We start from the raw sequence: 8025 nt of genomic DNA on the forward strand, positions 1-8025 counted from the left end.
GAGGAGGCCTCGGGGGAGACCCAGGACTAGATGGAGGGATTATATCTCTAACCTGGCCTGGGAACGCCTCGGGATCCCCCAGTCGGAGCTGGTTAATGTGGCCCGGGAAAGGGAAGTTTGGGGTCCCCTGCTGGAGCTGCTACCCCCGCGACCCGACCCCGGATAAGTGGATGAAGATGGATGGATCATTTTTTGTCTAGTAATTTGAATGTTGCATTTGAAAGGGGAGGCTAAGAAAATACACACTGCTGGGTGTTAGATTTTTTTAAAGTGGCTTTTTGTTCTAAAAAGCCTTTTAAAATGTCAATGACGTCATACACATATACGGCCAGAGATACTGCTTTACGGCAAGCTCTGAGTCGCTTCCTTTGTTCTCTCGAAGCATCGACAACACAGCTGACAGGTTAGGCTCTCCCTGTTAATACACGTGCTAGAAAGAGGTTTGCTAATGTTTTAAAGACCACGCCGAAATATTCACTCTGAAATTCTGGTTCTGCTTTGGATGCCGTCAAGCGGGATCTCCGATCGTAATCAGTCCTTCACTGACCAATCAGCATTCATTAGCAGAATGCTAGCGTGTTATGGGCAACAACGACTCAATCTGTAAGAAATCGAAAGGACACAAGTACTCGTTCATTCAACTTTTGACCTATAATCCATGTTGAACTTGCAAAAACTACAATCAAATATGAGATTTCTCAACGACAATCAGGCGAAAGAGACATATTTAGCCGTCTAGCTCCATAGAGTCCCATTCATTTAGCACTGGACCGCGATGACCCCCAGTGGAACTCTGGTGGAACTGCAACCAAATTCGGTACAATGGGGCTGAATAGGGAGTGGAACGGCTTTCCGTAGACGGGCTTTGGCTGTAGGGAACTTGTCTTGAAGCAGAAGAAGGAAGAACAGAGTTCTTCATATTTCTTCAAACTGGAAAAGTACCATAAAGGTTAATACCATTAATGAGTTAAACATTGACAACTCTATAACTGATGATCAACAGTTAATATCTAATTTTTGCTCCTCATTTTACAAAAAGCTATATACTTCAGAATATTCAGAAAATGATGCTTCTAATATTCCTCAACTCTGTACATAACACCCCTCAACACTACAACTCGGAAAGGGATCTTTGTGATCTCCCTTTAACCCTGGCAGAGGTCAGTGAGTGTTTAGAACTTTTAAAGACAAAAGTCTCCGGGGACAGACGGTTTATCGTCAGAATTTTATAAATTGTTTTCACAGCAGATGGTGCCCTTCTTATTGCAGGTATTTAATGAAAGCATATCAACCAATACCTTACCTTGGAGTATGACTCATGGTCTGATCACTTTAATCCCTAAACCACGCAAGGATTTACTTTATATTGATAACTGGCGTCCAATTTGTCTTTTAAATAATGATTATAAAATGTTGGCCTTGATCTTTGCTAGAAGAATTAAAAAAGTGTTAAACTCTATAATTGATGAAACACAATCAGGATTTATGCCCAATATGCATATCTCCATTAGACTTGTCTTAGATCTAGTTGACTATTCATATTTAATTTTAGATGACAGCTTTGTGTTTTTCTTAGACTTTTTCAAGGCTTTTGATACCGTCGAGCATCATTTTCTCTATCATTCACTTAAGAAGTTTGGCTTTGGGGTTTTCTTTTGTAATGCGATCAAAACTCTCTACAATAATGCAAATTGCTCCCTTAAACTTAAAAATGGGTCCTCGCCCAGATTTGAAATCAAACGTGGAATTCGGCAGGGATGCCCTATATCTCCCTACCTTTTTTTGCTTGCAGCCCAACTTTTATGTGAACACATTAAATGTATTTCCATCGCTGATAAGACAATTATTTTAAGTCAGCTGGCAGATGACACAACACTGTTTTTAAAAGACAGCTCCCAGGTTCCTCTAGCAATTTCTATAATAGAAGTTTTCAGTAAAGCTTCTGGTCTCCGTTTAAATCTTAAAAAATGTGAATTACTAGCACTTAAAGATTGTGATGTTGATGTGATCGCTAATATTCCTGTGAAGAATAGTATTAATTATTTAGGGCTTGTTATTGATAAAAATGAACTCCAAAGATGCAAGAATAATTTCATTCCCATTGTTGAAAAAACAAGGAAGAAATTCAACCTTTGTCTTTTGCGTGACTTATCATTAAAAGGCAGGATTCTCCTCTCGAAGGCTGAAGGAATATCAAGATTAACATACGCTGCACTGTCTTTATATGTAGATCAACAAATGTGTAAAACTATAGACAAAGTTCTATATGATTTTGTGTGGAAAAACTGCACCCACTATCTGAGAGTCTGTTTTAATGAATGAGTACAGTAAAGGTGGCCTCAGTTTCCTGGACTTTAATACCTTAAATAACACTTTCAAAATTAATTGGATTAAACGTTACTTAAAATGTCCAACTTCCTTGTGGAATTTTATTCCCCATTATGTTTATTCCTCAGTTGGTGGACTCCAGTTTTTATTGGTATGTACCTATAATATTGACAAAATTCCTCTTAAACATTCGTCATTTCATAAACAAATGCTGCTGGCTGTCTTTGATTTACAAGCATAATTTCTCTCCTCATAGGTTTTATATTTGGAACAATAGATATATTTTGTATAAAAACAAATCCATTTTCTTTCAACAGTGGGTTAATAACAACATATTGCTTCTAAGCCAATTACTCAACCAGCGTGGTCAGCTTTATAATTATGTTGAGTTTATTCATCACTACGTCATCCCTGTCTCTCCGAAGGAGTTCTCTATTGTTTTTGATGCAATACCTTCAGCTGTCGTTGCACTCTTTAAAGGTTTTAATGGAGTTGGTGATCAACCTATACTGTTAAATGTGAAAGAAACAATTGTTGGTAATATCTGTTTTTCACTACAAGCTAAAAGTAAGAATAAGGCAACTCGTCAACTCTTTCAGCAAGACGTTAAGAGTACACCTGCTGCTTTATCGTACTGTTGGGAAAAGGGTTGGCTATTGCCACACAAGTTCTTCTTAACCAACAAAGTTAAAGAGATCTCTTTCAAAATGCTCCACAGATTTTACCCAACTAACCATTATCTGCAGAAAATGAAAAAAGACATTGATATCAGCTGTACTTTTTGTGTAGAACTAAATGAAACACTGGTCTATTTTGGTCTTGCCTTTATACCAAGACACTTTGGAGCAGGTTATCACATTACTTTGGGAAAATGTATTGTTTGGATTCACTCAATATGATAGAAAGCTTTATTCTGAGTATTATGTGATACATTTGATAATTATTTTAACCAAATTTTATTTATATAAGTCAAAGTTTTTGAAAAAGAAGCCAAGCTTTTTGGAGCTGGCTGCCAATATTAAACAATACATTTTTTCCATTTCTACCTGTACAAACAAAAAAGCTGTTAGATCATATGACCTTTGTGAGCTTTACAAAATATGTGTATGACGTTTTTTGCTTTGTTTTGGTTATGTTTTCCTTTAGTAACCCCCTGGCTCGTCTAGAACATAGACTGTTAAGATGTACAGAAGACGTTCCTTCCTACTGTATGTTCACATTCTTCAATAAAGTTTGGGGGGAAAAAACTTGTCTTGAAGCATTTCTCGCGTCTAAAGTTGTACTGCATGGGGCAGATTTAAACCATAAATCTGTCATGTAAATCTGATAGGTCGCATTTAACTCTACTTGCTATAGAATTTATTGGTAATTTTGTACTTTAGTGTGCAGATAATAATGATAATAATAATGATAATTTCAACAGAAAGGAGAATCAAAAGCAAATCCACATATATTCAACAATTTTATTTATCTTGACAAAAACAATCTTAATTATAAAACAACCCATATAGCTTCAATCAACCATCAACAGGCTTTCCAGTACTCCAATAATAAAAAATATCATACTCTGTTGCTACATACCCGTCATATTTACTGAAAAAAAAAACTCTTCACAAGAGGATTTCCCTCTCTTGTCATTAAACAAATTCCACTCTCAAAAAAATACATTAATATTAAAAGTTTATGAAAAAAAGATACTATGTAATTAGGACTGTAACCTTGTACTACCGTGTGTACATCCGCAGTCATAGGCTATACTGTTAACAAATCAGCATTGCAGAATCAAACGCCACAAGGCGGCAGCATTGTGTTAATAGTGTACAATAACCGCGTGGTGTGGAACATATAGCCTACTAGGTTTTATTAAATTGTAAGGAGCATGTTAGGAGCTTATGGTTGAAGTTAGTAGCCTAGTTAGACCCCTTATGTTTCTTTTCAAACATGCCCTGGTAGACAGTCACAACTCATGGTGTAAAGCCCTTTGGTCGGATCATCATTGTGACAGTTTTAAAAGACTGTCTGTCATTGGTGGGGTAATACTCATTAGATATGTTCTGCCACGTCCCCCAGAAAATCCCATCCCGGACTCCCCTGTAACTCCCCACATAGTATCTGCCGTTGAGGTTTGCAGCCATGCAGGCATCAAACCACCAGCCGGAGCTGTAGTAGGCGCCACAGTTCCCGGTTGGATAGCGGTCGTGGTCCCTATCCGGCGTGGTGAACGCCCTGTTGTTGTGATCATAACTTCTGCTAAAGCGGAGAGCATCACCTGCAGTACCCGAGTAACCGCCTACCGTCAGTCTGTAGCGCATCCGTTCACTTGCCACTCTGAACTGTTCGTACTCTGCATACTCCATCACCCCGTTAAAGTCCTCCAGCTCCACCCGCAGCACCATATCCCTGTCCCGGGTCAGCAGGTGAATCATATTGTTGCCCAACCAAAACTCCCCTCCGTCCAGCTCCCCGAAGCCTGACCGGTACTCAGCCCAGGTGCGGTTGAAGTTCACGCTGCCGTCCTGTCGGCGCTGCAGGAGCGTCCATCCTCCTCCAGCCAGCTCCATGTCACAGAAGACAGGGAAGCTTTTGCTGCGGAGGTCAGGGGTCACCAGATACACTCCGCTTTTTGTCTCCCCCCTGAGTCGGTGGTTGGAGCAGTCGCTAGCTGTGTTAACTGCAGGTGAGAAAAAATGAAAAGAAATTACAAAGAAATATGAACAGCTTTCTCTAAAAATCCTCCAAATGAAAACTTGCCCTCCTTAATTTTGGCAGTGATCTAACCAAAGTCCTGCCTTTGCTCATATATTGCATGTTAAAAAAAATATCATCTTGCAGCTGTGATGTAGCTGTGGAATGTGTTGGGTGAGGTCACAAGTCAAGTGTACAGGTCAGGGCAAAGCTACTTTTCCACCATAAAAGATTTAGTGTTTTTGAAGAATTTCAAAGTGGACCTCCATAGTAGATAAGATAAAACGTTATTGTCTGTTTTCTTGCATCATCTGCTCCAACAATCAACAGATAACATAAATAAAACCACAAACATAAAAAAACCATCTGTATGGATCTGTATGGTCACCCAACAAACATCTGACACACCTTTCCGTCTCTCTCTCTCTCTCACACACACACACACACACACAGAGAGAGAGAGAGATTAAAAGACATGGATTTGAGAGATAAAATAAGTACACATTTTAAAATGTGAAACTATAAAATAACAGTCTTTTCCTAGTGATTGATTTGATAAATAAAACACAAATATACAGTATGATGTATAGTCTGTAAAGAAGACCTTCACCCGTGCATGATAAGGAGGCTGTAGGTATTAGTTTAATTCATATGCAGCATCTGAAAGTGTTATCCTTAAGAATCCATAAGATTTATGTGATGCCAAATTATTTACTTACTATAAGCCCTGCTCCACTGAAGGATGTTTTAAAGCTGTTAGTCTACACATAGTTGTGGTTTTATCCTTAATTACGACACTCGCAGAGACACACATTTTGCACACATGCAAATTCCTCCTTTAGCCATTATGTATGGTACAAAGATGATCTCAGACCACATTATTATATTATCATATGTTTATATGAGGATCACTAGTGCTTACTGTGTGGCCCTCTTACCTAAATCCTTTCAGCTCAGGTCATACCAATTTGCAATTTGAGTAAGAAATACAATTATAAGTTCTCAAATACTAATGCACAACAGTTTTCCCTGAGCCTAGTTATTGTGTTCTAATTTAAACAAAAGATACGTTTTTTTATTAGGTTGGTTGTAAATTTCAGAGAATTTCATTGTGCAGTTGAACATGCCTCCTTTCCTCTCTCTTAATTTGTAATTACCTCTTTGTGCGGTGAATAGTAATACATTTCTTTGAGTAGTTGACTGTTGAAACAAAGCAACCATTACACTGTTATACACGGTGCTGCAAATCAATGCTGTGTGCTGCTAAACATGCGAATATAATTACACGAAAGCTCTCAATAACAACCACATCCCCTGCATAAAGTTACTTGTATGGTAGAGCGTGCATACAAAAACAAAACTTGATCAAGCACTACCATAGTGTTAAAAATAATATCTCTTGCCTTTAGATGTTATCAGTTTACTGTCAGGCCTGCTGCCTCCCTGGTTGTCCTCTGGGTGCTCTTTTGTACGCCTGTCCGGTGGTCTTTGATTTGGACTCAGGCTGTTATTGAAGAAAGCAGCCACCTGGTTGATTTTCACACGCAGCTCTCGTGCACTGGGAGTGGAAGACTCAGCAGCCAGGGGCTCGGGGCCAGAGGTGGCAGGGGTTGTTGACCTAAGGTCAGGGCTGTTTGTGGAGGTAGTTTGGGCACTGGGGGTAGGGACTGGAATCATCATTTTGTCTGGATCTGGAGTTTGTCTGGGTGCTGTTTCCTCCACATTGTGAAGTATCTTAGCTTGTGAGCGGGAATCAGATCCTGGACTAGTGCTAGGGATAACACTTGGAAGGATCCCACGGATGTTTTTTTGGGGGCTTGTTGTCATTGGGATCGATGGTGGCCGACTGGTGGTTTGTGGCCTCAGATCAGACGTAATCCTACTGTTTCGACTCATCGTGAAGCCTTCGGAGAGTGTGTGAAGGCGAGGGAAGGGTCCAGTCTCTAGGCTGTTGGAGGTCTTTGGACCCAAAGTGATAGTTTGCATTGTGATGGGACTGAACTCTGTGTCCCCTGGGGAATGACTAACTTCAGCAATCTGTGTTCCAGGGCTTAATGCAGGTGGCATGTCGGTTTGAGAGTTTTGGATGTCTTCTGATTTAGTCCCGCTGGTTTGAAGGGGATCTAAATCTGCTTTGGTCTTTAGACTTGGCTTTTGTTGCACTGCTGGTTTTGGCATTTGAACAGGTGTTGCTCCTGGCCTGACTGTAGGCCTGGTTGGTGGCCTGCGTATGGGTGGAGGCCTTGGTTTGGATGTTTTGTTGGATTTTTCTTCAGGAATTTTGTCAGGCGCAGATTTGGGGTTAAAATCAGGCATTTGGTCAGGCTGAGGTGTTATAAACCCTTGATTGGTTTGTGCTATTTGGTCAGGTTTAGGCTTCACATGTGGTTTAGTCTTTTGGCCTGTTGTGAGATCTGGATGTTTTTGGTTAGGTTTAGGCTTTTGGTTTATTTTAGGGATTTTCTGGCTGGGTTTAGGCTTTTGATCAGGGGGATTGATCAGGGGACGGCCAGGTGTAAGCTTTTGTTCAGGTGTTGAGTCGTTGACAGACAAAGGAGTTTCATCAGCATATTTCATTAATTCTGTTATAGGCTTTTGGTTAGGTGTTGGCGGGAGGCTAGTTGTTTCACTTCTTTCAGTGCGGGGACTGAACTCTGTGTCCCCTGGGGAATGGCTAACTTCAGCAATCTGTGTTCCAGGGCTTGATACAGGTGGCATGTCAGTTTGAGAGTTTTGGATGTCTTCTGATTTAGTCCCGCTGATTTGAAGGGGATCTAAATCTGCTTTGGTCTTTGGACTTGGCTTTTGTTGCACTGCTGGTTTAGGTCTTTCAACAGGTGTTGCTCCTGGCCTGACTGTAGGCCTGGTTGGTGGCCTGCGTATGGGTGGAGGCCTTGGTTTGGATGTTTTGTTGGATTTTTTCTTCAGGAATTTTGTCAGGCGCAGATTTGGGGTTAAAATCAGGCATTTGGTCAGGCTGAGGTGTTATAAACCCTTGATTGGTTTGTGCTA

This window comes from Sander vitreus, chromosome 8 (genome assembly GCF_031162955.1).
Source record: "Sander vitreus isolate 19-12246 chromosome 8, sanVit1, whole genome shotgun sequence".
NCBI classification, from domain to species: Eukaryota; Metazoa; Chordata; class Actinopteri; order Perciformes; family Percidae; genus Sander; species Sander vitreus.